At 55.5% G+C, this 14,624-nt stretch overlaps 1 protein-coding gene across 2 annotated transcripts in view; it reads left to right on the top strand.

Annotated features, from left to right (window-relative positions):
- The first annotated feature begins 1,255 nt into the window (after positions 1–1,255).
- The window catches only part of LOC147693173 (peptidoglycan recognition protein 1-like), a 40,615-nt gene continuing 27,246 nt past the window's right edge, over positions 1,256–14,624 (top strand). The window contains exon 1 of one of the 2 annotated variants that reach the window (XM_086939419.1): positions 1,256–1,367. The gene's annotated coding sequence lies outside the window, so the exon portion shown is untranslated. Of the gene's footprint in view, positions 1,368–1,827; positions 1,874–14,624 lie in introns of those variants that run through there. The other variant, XM_086939420.1, reaches the window with a different exon arrangement.

The raw sequence follows: 14,624 nt of genomic DNA, 5'->3' as shown, positions 1-14,624 counted from the left end.
TACCCCTGGGCACCGCACCACTCTAGGGCCAGGGTCTGGGACTCTGTACCCCTGGGCACAGCACCACTCTAGGGCCAGGGTCTGGGACTCTGTACCCCTGGGCGTAGCACCACTCTAGGGCCAGGGTCTGGGACTCTGTACCCCTGGGCACCGCACCACTCTAGGGCCAGGGTCTGGGACTCTGCACCCCTGGGCACAGCACCACTGTAGGGCCAGGGTCTGGGACTCTGTACCCCTGGGCACCGCACCACTCTAGGGCCAGGGTCTGGGACTCTGTACCCCTGGGCACAGCACCACTGTAGGGCCAGGGTCTGGGACCATGCACCCCTGGGCACAGCACCACTGTAGGGCCAGGGTCTGGGACCGTGCACCCCTGGGCACAGCACCACTGTAGGGCCAGGGTCTGGGACCGTGCACCCCTGGGCACAGCACCACTCTAGGGCCAGGTCTGGGACTCTGTACCCCTGGGCACCGCACCACTCTAGGGCCAGGGTCTGAGACCCTGCACCCCTGGGCACAGCACCACTCTAGGGCCAAGGTCTGGGACTCTGCACCCCTGGGCACAGCACCACTCTAGGGCCAAGGTCTGGGACTCTGCACCCCTGGGCACAGCACCACTGTAGGGCCAGGGTCTGGGACCCTGCACCCCTGGGCACAGCACCACTGTAGGGCCAGGGTCTGGGACTCTGTACCCCTGGGCACAGCACCACTCTAGGGCCAGGGTCTGGGACTCTGCACCCCTGGGCACAGCACCACTGTAGGGCCAGGGTCTGGGACTCTGTACCCCTGGGCACAGCACCACTATAGAGCCAGGGTCTGGGACTGTGTACTCCTGGGCACCGCACCACTCTAGGGCCAGGGTCTGGGGCTGTGTACCCCTGGGCACAGCACCACTATCTTACTGACAAGCTTTAAATCCGATCTATCCTCCACCTACAAACAGCAGGGGCGTGAATCTTGCGCTGTTCTTGCCAGGAGCTTTGCATCTTCCTTGGTGCTGTATCGCGTCCCTGCGCGCAAAGATCTTGTTATGCAACACGCACCAGTATTGTTATTGTTGCTTCTTATGTAATATTCTATTCCTTACGTAAACACCCCCGCTGTATACGCTATCTAAACTGCATCAAAAGATAAATGACAGAAACAGGGAATTGCTGGCACCGAAATTGCACAATTCCAGAATTGTGCAAAGCCCTGAGTCAGAGGGCTGGCATGACAGCAGATGCCACTCCCAGAGCCTGCTGCCCATGAGTCAGGAGTCTCTGGGCTGGCCCCTATGGGGGTTCAGTGAGGGCCACTTCCTGGCCCCTGTGTATAAAGGGAGTCCCAGAGCCGCATCCAGGACCGTCTGCAGCAGGAAGGCCCAGGTGAGTTCAAGCACAGCAGGGACCAATGAACGCTCTTTTAATTATTATTGGGAGTTTTCATAGGGCAGGGGCCCACAGAGTGCTTCCCCCCAACACCTGCCATGTGGTGACTGCTTTGGGCTGAGGTCAGGCGCCTGCTGGGCTGGGGGGTCTGTTGAAGCCTCAGAACCCGATTCACAGAACTAACTTAAGACAAAATACTAAACTTACTACTTTTGGTATTCACAGAAGTTAGGATTTTGTCTTAAGTTTGTCTTAAGACAGACTTAAGACAGACTTAAGTTAGGATTTTGAACTGCTAATTCCAATTATAAAGCAATGCCAGTTTTGATATATTCGTCTTTTTAATTCTAGACCTCTGGGTCTCTCAAAGTCTCTTAACACTCCATTTTAGCATAATACAAATCCTTTAATAAATTCTTCCATCTCTTAATCTTAGGATTCGAAAGCTCTCACCAGATGAGGTATTCCGTCCATTAAATAGAAGACGAGCATCAATTGATTTGGTATGCTCTACCCCTATTTGTGTGCTATTTTAATTACTCATGTTGTGACTCATGACCAGGAGTTTAATTAAATTTAAGTAACCTTTGTGATATATATTGAATAGGTTGCCTGCCCCGCACCCTGTCCTGATGAAGACCCCACAGCAAGGGTACAACTAATTCCTGCAATAATTTGAGGGTCGAAACGTCGACAATTGTTCTCTGTCTATCAGCTTCATGCCAAAACTATAACATTAATGTATTATGTGAAGCATGACTCTGATCTAGTGACGCATTGAACCTATGGTCTTTTGTTTGTGAATATTCAAATTGACATGCAAATGCGTCTACGTTATTTGGTTGATTTTATTGTCACGATTCCCTATCCACACTATCCTCACCTTATCACTTCCCCTTTTCCCCTGGGGCACCATACAACCTTTTGAATGTGTATTGCCAGATACTATATCTAACAAATATCTACATTGTGAATAAAAACAGTGTAGATTCATTCATTGTGTTTCTAATTTTGATTACTTTGTGTTAATTGCTGATTCCACACTGGGACCCCTTCCTCCCAGTACTTCCATGACACCAGCAAAAATGCCATTCCATCTTCACACCACCTTCATCTCTCGGAGGAGCTCTGAGATCCACCAGAGAATAGATCGAAAGACCCACTCTCCCCAATCAATCAATCAGGGGTTTGTAAAGCGCACTACTCACCCGTAAGGGTCTCAAGGCGCTATCGGGTGGGCAGTAAGTACAGCCCCGTTGGGGTTATCTGAAGAGCCAAGTCTTGAGGTATTTCCTGAACTGGAGTAGAGTGGGGATTTGCCAGAGGTGGAGGGGGGAGGGGGCGTTCCATGTCTTGGCTGCGAGGGAGGAGAAGGACCTTCTACCCGTTCTGGTCTTGTAGAGCGTGTGACCGTGGCGAGGGAGAGGTCAGCTGGTCGGAGGTTTCTCTTGGGGGCGTGGAAGGAGAGACGGTTGTTGAGGTATTGTGGTCCGATGTTGTGGAGGTCCTTGTACGCATGTGGGAGCAGTTTGAAAGTTATTCCTCTTTCGACGGGGGGCCAGTGCAGATCGCGGAGCGGAGGTGTAGAGTGATGTGGTTGTGGCCGGGGGTGTCAAGGATCAGTCTGGCTGCGGCGTTCTGGGTGGTCTGGAGCGTGCAGAGGAGTTTTTTGTTGATTCGGGCATAAAGGGCGTTGCCGTAGCCCAGTTTGCTGGTGATGAGGGCGTGTGTGACTGTTTTTCTGGATACGAAGGGGATCTATCTGAACGTTTTTCTGAGTATAGGAAGGGTGTTGAAGCAGCCCGAGGATACAGCGTTGATCTGGCGGTTCATAGTGAGCGATGACTGCAGTATGATGCCAAGGTTTGGTGCATGGCCTGTTCGGTGGGGGGGTTCCTAGGGAGGGGGCCACCGGGTGTCATCCCATGCTGAGGGGGAGAGCCAAGGATGAGGACTTCTGTTTTCTCTGAGGTGAGTTTCAAGCAGCTGTTCTTCATCCAGGTGACAACGGCTTTCATTCCTTCTTGGAGGTTGTGCCTGGTGATGTCAGGTTTCTTGGTGAGGGAGAGGATGAGCTGGGTGTCGTTGGCGTAGGAGACAATGTTGGGCCTGTGGTTTCTGACGGTGGTTGCGAGGGGGGCCATGTAGGTGTTGAATAGGGTGGGGCTGAGGGAGGAACCCAGGGGTACTCCACATCTGGTCTTCGTCGGTTCTGAGAGGTGGGAGCGAGTCTGACTCTCTGTGTTCTGCCTTTGAGGAATGAGTGTATCCAGTCTTGGCACTTTCCTGGGATGCCGGCGTCATTGAGTCTGGTGGCCCAAGAGTCCACAGACCACACGAGAGCCAGCCACCCTGATCCACACTGCACAGCTGTGCACCAATGATCAGGAAAGCTGGGCAGTTGTCATGCACCAAAGTCAAACCTCAGGCTGGTCTGACGTGTCTGACCATCACACCTCAGGCTGGTCTGACGTGTCTGACCACCACACCTCAGGCTGGTCTGAAGTGTCTGACCACCACACCTCAGGCTGGTCTGAAGTGTCTGACCACCACACCTCAGGCTGGTCTGAAGTGTCTGACCACCACACCTCAGGCTGGTCTGAAGTGTCTGACCATCACACCTCAGGCTGGTCTGACGTGTCTGACCATCACACCTCAGGCTGGTCTGACGTGTCTGACCACCACACCTCAGGCTGGTCTGAAGTGTCTGACCACCACACCTCAGGCTGGTCTGACATGTCAGACCATCACCTGCGTTCACAGCAGTTTCACCCGCCCTGGTGTCTTATCTCCCTCTTATGCCTTTGTGGTCCTGTGTCTTGCCTTGATTCCTTGGGCCCGATTCACAGAGGGACAAGGGTGTAGGCAGTCGTGGCAGAGTCTCCGTACTCATGACAGAATCTCCTACTCGGGCAGAATATACCAAGTTTAGAGACTCCGCACTTGTAACTTTACTACATGTGAGTCCCTTTGTGAATCAGGCCCCTTGTGTTTTATCCCCTCTTTGTTTTCTTGTGTTTCATCCATGCCTTGTGCTATAGCCATGGTTTGTGTTTTATCCCTGCCTTGTGCCCTTGAGTCTTATCTCTGCTTTATGTCCTTGTGTTTTATCCCTGCCTCCTGTTTTATCCATGCCTTCTTCCCTTGTGTTCTTGTGTCTTAACCCTGCCTTGTGCCCAGCGTTTTTCATCCCTGCCAAGTGACCAAGTGTCTTCTTCCTGCCTTTTGTTCCCTGCAGTGTGTTTTATGCTTGACTTGTTCCCTGGTGTTCTTGTTTTTTTCCCTGCCTTTGGTTCTTGTGTTTTATCCCTGTCTTCTGTTCGTATCCCTGCCTGTCCCCTTTACTTTCAGTGTCTTATCCCTGCCTTGAGTACTTGTGTTTTATCCCTGCCTTGTGCCCTTGTGTGTTCTTTCTGCTTTGTGTCCTTGTGTTTTTACCCTGCAGTGTGTTTTATCCTTACCTTGTTCCCTGGTGTTCTTGTTTTTTATCCCTACCTTTTGTTCTTGTATTTTATTCCTGTCTTCTGTTTTTATTACTGCCCTGTTCCCTATTCTTCTTGTATCTTATCCCTGCCTCGGGTCCTTGTGTTTTATTCCTGCCTTCAGTTGTAATGTCCTGAAGTATGTACCCTTTAAGTTGCAGAGGGAGGGCCTTAACAGCGAGCAGTAGGCGCACAATCCAGTATTAGATGCCCTAGTGGGAGCTTTTCTTGTGTCTTGTTGGGAGGGCCGGGATGGCGGAGATGCATGCTTTGTATGAGCAGGAGGGTTATATTTTTGTATTGATATTTTAAAGGTTTTATATAGCGCTGGCTACACCCGGAGGTATCAGAGCGCTTTACATGAGCATCAGATCATAGTTACAGGTTACATCATTACAAAGGTTACACAGTTATTAGAGCATGGCAACATTGTTACTTGTAAGGTCAAGATAAATAATAAGCACAAATATGTAAGTGGAAAAGCAGGCAAGGGGAAAGATTCAGGGGAGGGGGGAAGGAGCTGGGGAAGTAGACAGGTAATGAAGGCGGGAAAGAGGAGGGGAGGGTGAAGGACACCGCATGGAAAGGGGAGGGGAAGGGCGACGGGGACACAAACCGGTAGACGAGTGAAAGCAACGTCCAAAGTCCAGTAAGCTGTGATCCCAGGGGAAGTGGTATCCCTTCCCTATCTCTTTTGCGGGAGGCTCCCTTTACGCAGTGGACTCTCTCAGAGGGGTCTCTGAGACTCCAAGGCCTACATACTGGATCCTTCCCCAAAAAGGGGAGAGGGAGTGCTTTGGCAAGGGGTGCCATACCATACCTCAGCTGTGAGTGGCTCCCTTGGTGCAGTGGACTCTGTCAGCGGGTACGCTGAGACTCCAGAGTATAAATATTGGATTTTTCCCCAACAAGGGGAAAAGGAGTGCCTAGTCAAAGGGCACAAAGGACAGGGGGCTGGGCAGACTAGCAGGCAAGGTGAGAGATTCAGGGGAGAGTGGATAGGAGCTAGGGAGGTAGACAAAGAGAGAAAGAATACTAAAGGGGAACACATTTAATTAATGAGTTATTATATAGCACTGGCTAGATCCGAAGGAATCGGAGCGCTTTACATGAGGGACAATAATGTTGCAATTTACATCAGTTAAAAGTTACATAAGTATCAAGAAAAGCATTTAAGAACATAGGGGACAAGGTGAATGGAGCAAGGATGGGTAAGGGGAAGGGGTAAAGGAGTAGGAGGAAGATAGGCGGTAGAGACGAGGGGAAAATCTGCCCAAGGTCCGGCTAGAATCGCTAGGTCTCCATAGTCTGGGGTAAGTTCCGCAGGATCCAAGTTCTGACGTGTGGGCAGGTGTTAGATGGGGACCCGGAGGGTCGGCCGAGGACAGGGGGAGAGGCCTCCGTTGAGGGCCGTCTCCAGCGATCGTACAGACGAGTAACTTCCCCCCCACAGATGGACACCACACAAGGATGAGGTTCACACTCTTTATATACGATTCTTGAAGCAAGGTTATCAACGATACAGTGAGGTCGGGACATGAGGGTCCACTCAATTCTAGTCTCTGAAGGGGAAAGGGTAGCGGGACAGTCTTGGTACTGGTCCGGTACAGGTGTGGCAAGATGAGAAGCTCACAATCCTCGAGCTCGGAGTTCGGGAAGGTCGGGCCGCGGCAGCGCCAGCAGGCAGGAAAGATGGTTCACAAGGATGGGCCGCGGCAGCGCCAGCAGGTCCCGACAAAGGTGAAGGTTGCAGAGGGCCGCGGCAGCGCCAGCAGGCAGGAACGATGGTTCACAAGGAGGGGCCGCGGCAGCGCCAGCAGGTCCCGACGAAGGTGAAGGTTGCAGAGGGCCGCGGCAATGCCAGCAGGCAAGAACGACGATTCACAAGGCAGGGCTGCGGCAGCGCCAGCAGTCCGTCAAGGATGAGTTCCTCAAGGTGTCTCTCGACTCCAGGATACAACTGCCTTCCTGCTCTGGAGCTGCTCCAGTTATAGGTCTGGCCTCCTTTGATGTCCGGACCCTCGCGCTTGGAGGTCGGGAGGTCCGGGATGAGTGAGTCTAGACACCCAGCAGGGGGGTGGAGCCAGCGCCCAGGGGGATCGGGGACGACCGGCACCTGGCGGGGGAGAGCCATCGACACCTCTCGCTCCCATCGACCTGCCAAGTGGTCTCTTCATCTCCTGGGTGGATGGTGGTGCCTCAATGTCGGGGCCGGGCCAGGCCCAGGCTGGGGTCGAGCTGAGGCCACGCGGCCTCGTGCTGCAGTGTCCAAGATGGCGGCTGGGCCGGGGTAATGCTGCCGAGGAAGGCCCAGGCCAGCCGATGTCGGGGTGTTCGGGAGCAGGCGTCCCGTTGGGGGACGGGTTGCGGGTTGCTTCGATGGGTTGCCGGGGTGGTTCTGCTGGAGACACCGGGAGAGCCGGTGTGCGGACCTTATCATGCGGGGAGGGAGCGGCCCCTTCGCGAGGCCTGTCCAACATGCGTCCCCCCCAGCTGAAGGCAGGGAGAGTCACCCATCTCCTTGGGTACTCTCCTCGCCGAGGCGGAAAAAGCGTGACAGGCCGTCCGCGTTGGCGTGGTCCTGGCCAGGGCGATGCTCCACAGAGAAGTCCATCCCCTGCAAGGAGATGGACCATCATAACAGTTTTGGGTTTTCCCCTCGCATCTGCATCAGCCCTTGCAGGGGCCTGTGGTCGATCTGTACCCTGAAATGGGTACCGAAGAGATAGGGCCGGAGCTTCTTGAGGGCCCACACTACTGCGAAGGCCTCCCGCTCGATGGTGCTCCAGCGCTGTTCTCGAGCCAGCAGGCGTCGGCTGATGAAGGCCACTGGCTGATCGACTCCCTCGGCGTTGAGTTGAGAGAGTACTGCCCCAACGCCATGATCTGAGGCGTCAGTCTGGACGATGAATTCCCGGCTGTAGTCGGGGGCCTGGAGCATGGGGGCGGTGCACATGGTGGCCTTCAACTTCTCGAAGGCCGCTTGACAGTCCGGAGTCCAGTTGATGGTTTTGGGGTTTTTCTTCGAGGTGAGTTCTGTGAGGGGCCCCACTATGCTGCCATAGTCCTTCACAAACCGCCGGTAGTATCCGGTGAGCCCTAGGAAGGCCCGGACCTCAGTTTGGGTGACCGGAGGTTGCCAGGACTGGATGGCAGCGATCTTGAGCTGAAGGGGGCCACCAGACGGCTCCCCACTTGGTGTCCGAGGTAGGTCACGGACCCTTGGCCGATCTGACATTTGCTGGCTTTGATGGTGAGGCCGGCCTGCTGGAGGGCGTGCAGGACTTCTCGGAGGTGGTGCAGATGGTCTGCCCAGTGATGACTGTACACAGCGATATCGTCCAGGTAGGCGGCGCTGAACTCCTCGAGGCCCGCCAGTACCTGGTTCACGAGTCGTTGGAAAGTAGCTGGAGCGTTTTTCATGCCGAATGGCATCACTTTGAAGTGGTAGTGGCCATCCGGGGTAGAGAAGGCGGATCGTTCTTGGGCCCTGGGGGGTGAGGCCGATTTGCCAGTAGCCCGCTGTTAGATCGAAGATGCTCAGGTAACTGGCAGCCCCCATGCGGTCAACCAGCTCATCCGCCCGGGGGATGGGGTGAGCGTCGGTTCGGGTAACAGCGTTCAGGCCCCGATAGTCTACACAGAACCGGAGCTCGGGGGCAGCGCCCGGGGCGGCAGCCTTGGGGACCAGTACGACTGGGCTGGCCCAGGGGCTGTTGGATGGCTCGATTACTCCTAGGGTCAGCATTTTTGAGACTTCGTCCTGGATGCAGGTGCGCACCCGATCTGGCACTCGGTACGCCCTGTGTCGAACAGGGGGACTATCCCCAGTGTCCACATCGTGGAGGCACCAGGGGGTGACCCCTGGGGTGAGGGAGAACAGGGTCGCAAATTGTAGCAGGAGAGCCCGACAGTCTTGGCGTTGTTCCGGGGACAAGGCTTCTGAGAGTCTGACTCCTTCCACTGAGCCATCTTTTTCCCGGGTCTTCGGTAGGTCAGGGAGGGGTTCGGAGTCTTTTTCTGTTCCACTATCCGTGGCCATCAGTAGGCTGAGTTCCGAGCGTACGAAGTGGGGTTTGAGTCTGTTAGCGTGGAGAACTCGCAGGGGGTTCCGGGAGGACTCCATGTCTATTAGATAGGTGACAGGGCCCTTGCGTTCTATCACCTTGAAGGGTCCTGTCCATTTGTCCTGCAGGGCACAGGGTTCGACGGGCGACATCACCCAGACTTGCTGGCCTGGTTCGAACTCGATGGAGGAGGCATGCTGATCGTACCATTTCTTCATGTCCTCCTGACTGGCCTCAAGGTTGGCTTTGGCGAGTTCCCTGAATAGGGGCCCCACAATGTCTATTCCCACCCGTTCGAACGGGGTGGTGATGATGGGAAAGGGTTGCAAGGGTGCTTTGATCTTTCGGCCGCTCTTCCCGCTGGCCTGGCAGGTGGGGCAGGCCCGGCAGTGGTTGGAGACATCATTTCGCATTTTGGGCCAGTAGAAGTGGGTTACCAGGCGGCTGTACGTTTTGTCTTGCCCCAATTGCCCAGCAAGGGGGACATCGTGTGCCAAGTTCAAAAGGAAGTCTCTGAAGCGGAGGGGCACCACCAGCACCCGACTGGCCCCCAGCTCCGCAATTCTTTGCTCGCTGTAGAGCAGGTCATTGTCCCAATAAATCCAGTGGGCCCCCGCGGTATCTCCCGCGCTCTGGGCGAGGGCTTGCTGCCGGAGTCCCTCGAGGGAGGGGCAGGTCTTCTGTTCTTGCCGGAATTGTTCCTGGGTGGGGCCACCCTCTTGACGCCACTGGGCCAGTTCGGGAAGGTCCTGGAGTTGAACGGGCCCTTCTTTGTTTTGCTCTGGGGGATTGGTGCTGAGGTCGTCTCCCTCCGGGACGATCGAGGGGGGAGGTTCTGGCCATTCGGGCTCTTCGGGACTGGGGATGGCGCGGGCGGCCATGGACCGGGTCGTCATGCAGGCCCATTCAGGGAGGCCCAACATCCCCAGGTGCTCTCTTCTTTCAACGGCTGCCCAGGGGGAACTTTCGAGGTCGTTCCCCAGGAGGCAGTCTACTGGGGCATCATCGCGGACAGTCACCTTCAGCATTCCGGACACTCCTCCCCACTCGAAAGGAACGCAGGCCATCCGACACAGGCTTTCTGAGTTGTCGGCTGACCGGACGGGGCAAAGGACGTTCGGCAAGATCTGTTCCGGGGTTACCAGGTGACAGCGGACTGCCGTCATACTGGCCCCGGTGTCGCGTAGGGCTTCAGCCTGGCGCCCATTTATGTTGACCCACTGGCTGTATTTTCTCGTATTGGCGGGTAGGGGGGCCCGCGGAATGATGTCTCTTTCCCCTAGGCAGACCAGGGACATGGCGGCTGGTTCCCACTCGGGCTGGTCCGGTTCGTACTCTTCATAGTCCTCTGGGGTTTTCTCTTCTCCCAGGGCGGCGGCAGTGACCTGGCGGGGTATAGGATTCTGGTTCTTCGGGCAATTAGGGTCGTTGGCATAGTGGCCGGGCCGCTGGCACCGGTGGCAAGTAACGTTTGCTCGGAACCCTGGACGCATTGGGGGGTTTCCCCTGCCGGCCGGGGGCGGGGTGTTGCTGGCGGGGGCCGCCGGGACGGCGTCTCTGCCCCGACCCTGGCCTCCTCCTCCTCGGGGGCGATGGGGACCTTGGTTGGTTCTGTTTGGCTCGCTGGGCCCGTTTCGGGCAACTCGGGTGCTTTCCCATCGGTCAGCTTCAGCGGCAAGTTGCCGAGGTTCAGTCAGTTTACTGTCGAGGAGGTGCTGCCTGAGCTCGACGAAGCAGTTGTTGGATAGGTGCTCCCACAAAATGAGGTTAAAGAGTTGTTCGTAGGTGGTCACCTGGCTGCCCTTGATCCACCCCTCGAATGCTCTGCTGAAAAAGTTCACGTACTCCACCCAAGTTGTACCCGGGATCCGTTTGCAGTCACGGAACCGCTGGCGGTACATCTCGGGCGTGAGTCCGTATCGAGTGAGGAGGGCGGCCTTCATGTGGTCGTAGGAGGTCATCTGATGGTCCGGGAGTTGCAGCAGGGCATCTCGCCCTTCGTTGATGAACCTCCCCCATAACCCGGCTCCCCAGTCACTTCGAGAAATCCGGTGGGAGGTCATGGCTATCTCATAGGCTTTGAACCATTGCTGGATATCGTCGTTTTGGTAATATTCTCTGACGACATCCTTGGGGATGTGGACTTTAGGGTCTGTAGTGCCAGGAGTGTGCGGGCGCTCGGGCACCCCGAGATCTTTATTCTGTTTCCGAAGCTCTATTTCTGATAGGTTGCGCTCATGTTCGTAGGCTAGTTTTTTCTCTTCTAACTCCCTCTGTCTTTGCTTCTCTTCCCGCTCCTCTCGGAGCCGCAAATGTTCCAGCGTTATCTTTTGTTCCGCCAATTTCAGTTCCCCATCCAACCGCAGTCGAGCCAGCTCCAATTCATGGAGTCGGCTTTTTTCACGTTCTCGGATCTCCTCTGGGGAGAGACCCGATCTTCTTTCTTCCGTCGGAGTGGTGCTCGTTTCTGGTGCCTCGAGGCTTTGGTTGCGGGGTACGGCCGTACCCGTCTCTGCCCAAGATTCCAGGGCTTTTTTGAAGTCTTCTTTCGTGCTCAGTCCTGTGGTAGCAATGCCTAGTTCCATGCAAAATTGTTTTAGCTCTCTGTGGTTGTACTCTTCTATTTTCTCCATCTGGAATTTTTCTGTGGTTCCGCTCTCTTTTGTTGTCATTGTGGTTGGGTCGTGGGGTGAGTTACTCTCTGTACGATTATGCGTTGGTTCGGATCGCGCCGCTGGCCACCAATGTTAGACGGGGACCCGGAGGGTCGGCCGAGGACAGGGGGAGAGGCCTCTGTTGAGGGCCGTCTCCAGCGATCGTACAGACGAGTAACTTCCCCCCCCACAGATGGACACCACACAAGGATGAGGTTCACACTCTTTATATACGATTCTTGAAGCAAGGTTATCAACGATACAGTGAGGTCGGGACACGAGGGTCCACTCAATTCTAGTCTCTGAAGGGGAAAGGGTAGCGGGACAGTCTTGGTACCGGTCCGGTACAGGTGTGGCAAGATGAGAAGCTCACAATCCTCGAGCTCGGAGTTCGGGAAGGTTGGGCCGCGGCAGCGCCAGCAGGCAGGAAAGATGGTTCACAAGGATGGGCCGCGGCAGCGCCAGCAGGTCCCGACGAAGGTGAAGGTTGCAGAGGGCCGCGGCAGCGCCAGCAGGCAGGAACGATGGTTCACAAGGAGGGGCCGTGGCAGCGCCAGCAGGTCCCGACGAAGGTGAAGGTTGCAGAGGGCCGCGGCAGCGCCAGCAGGCAGGAACGATGGTTCACAAGGAGGGGCCGCGGCAGCGCCAGCAGGTCCCGACGAAGGTGAAGGTTGCAGAGGGCCGCGGCAGCGCCAGCAGGCAGGAACGATGGTTCACAAGGAGGGGCCGCGGCAGCGCCAGCAGGTCCCGACGAAGGTGAAGGTTGCAGAGGGCCGCGGCAACGCCAGCAGGCAAGAACGACGATTCACAAGGCAGGGCTGCGGCAGCGCCAGCAGTCCGTCAAGGATGAGTTCCTCAAGGTGTCTCTCGACTCCAGGATACAACTGCCTTCCTGCTCTGGAGCTGCCCCAGTTATAGGTCTGGCCTCCTTTGATGTCCGGACCCTCGCGCTTGGAGGTCGGGAGGTCCGGGATGAGTGAGTCTAGACACCCAGCAGGGGGGTGGAGCCAGCGCCCAGGGGGATTGGGGACGATCGGCACCTGGCGGGGCAGAGCCATCGACACCTCTCGCTCCCATCGACCTGCCAAGTGGTCTCTTCATCTCCTGGGTGGATGGTGGTGCCTCGATGTCGGGGCCGGGCCAGGCCCAGGCTGGGGTCGAGCTGAGCCCACGCGGCCTCGTGGTGCAGTGTCCAAGATGGCGGCTGGGCCGGGGTAATGCTGCCGAGGAAGGCCCAGGCCAGCCGATGTCGGGGTGTTCGGGAGCAGGTGTCCCGTTGGGGGACGGGTTGCGGGTTGCTTCGATGGGTTGCCGGGGTGGTTCTGCTGGAGACACCGGGAGAGCCGGTGTACGGACCTTATCATGCGGGGAGGGAGCGGCCCCTTCGCGAGGCCTGTCCAACAGCAGGTTAGAGGATAGGTTCAAGTTCTGGTCAATGTCCAATTGTTGTCCCAGGGAAGTAAAACAACGTGTAGGGGACCACTATCGAAGCTATCTTGGGGTCAGGCAGGGGACAGTACTGTACACTGGTACGTACACTGGTGGTCATCCTAAAGTCAGGCAGTTAAAGTCAATATCCAGGACAGTGGCCGCCAGAAAATAACAAATCCACCGTGCACACACCATCACACACACAGACATACACAAGCACACACCAATGTGAGCACACACTCTCATATGCACACTGTCGCACACAGACACACACATAGACAGAAACATCCAAGAACACAAGCACACATAAAATGCCATGCTCTAATACAAAAACACCCAAATACATGCACACGCAAACACCATCACATGCACAGACATGCACAAGCACACACAAATACGCTCACTCTCATACACGCAGACACGCACAAACACAGCACACATACAGAAACTATCAAAAACACAAGCACACACACAATCACATGTTCGAGAACAAAAATACCCAAGGATGTACACACAAATACATGCACACACACACACCAACACATGCACAGACATGCACAAGCACACAGCAAATGCGCGCACACACTCACATACGCAAACAGCGGGCGCACATACAGAATCCGCATGCACCCATTAAATCCCATGCTCTAATACAAAAGCACTCAAATACATGCACACACCATCACACGCACAGACATAAGCCACATACAGAAACATCTGCGTGCACAAACACAAGCACACATAGAATCATATGCTCTAATACAAAAACACCCAAATAGATGTCCACACCATCACACGCACAGACATGCACAAGCACACACAAATGTGAACATAATCTTTCATACACGCACACACAAAAGCACTCCCATGACACATTTCTCCAGGACTGCCGCAGCATTGATGGCACACAAAGGCAGAGTCAGCGGTACCGATGTCCTGAGGGCGCCGCCATCTTAGGACCAAGCAGTCGGCCCACACTTTAGCGCAGTCGGGTGTGTTCCTCATAAGAGAGCAATGGGTGCACACTGATGGTGCAGCAGGTGCAGTGGCACCGGGCCCAAATGCCCAGATGCCCACGGAACCCTGATTATTGCTGCATTTCACAGTTCAAACAGGGTCCACGGGTCCCATTTCCTTCCTTGCACTAGGGTCTGTGACACACCCGCTATGCTACTGCACCTGTGGATCAGCCTAAAGCCACACCCGAGTGGAATGTATTAGGCGGGGCCTTCAATTGGGCTTAGAAGCTGTGACGACCCCCGCTGGTCCACCTTGTCTCTGCTCTTTGCGACACACCCACCACAACTCCATCCTGGGTCGGTGCACCTCTCGTTACGCAAACTGAAATTCTAGAGCTCCCTCTAGAACACCATATTGATGCCCAATGTAGCATGGACACCTGTTCAACACAGCTGAGTGCAGCCTAGAACCCCTGAGCTCAAGCAATCCCCAAGCCGCAGCCTCCCAAGTAGCTAGGACAACAGGCACACGCCACATTCCCACCACAACTGACTGCAGCTGATATTTCTCAGGTTTTGTGGGGTTTGAGTAAAGTAAGCCGCTTCCACTTGATTACCAAATGGAGTGGTCCTGTCTATGTGTGAGAACAGCACCTGAGTG

The sequence above is a fragment of the Lissotriton vulgaris genome, chromosome 9, assembly GCF_964263255.1.
Source record: "Lissotriton vulgaris chromosome 9, aLisVul1.2, whole genome shotgun sequence".
Taxonomy (NCBI): domain Eukaryota; kingdom Metazoa; phylum Chordata; class Amphibia; order Caudata; family Salamandridae; genus Lissotriton; species Lissotriton vulgaris.
The sequence above is the reverse complement of the archived record's forward strand: the minus strand, read 5'-3'. Positions and strand labels throughout refer to the sequence as shown.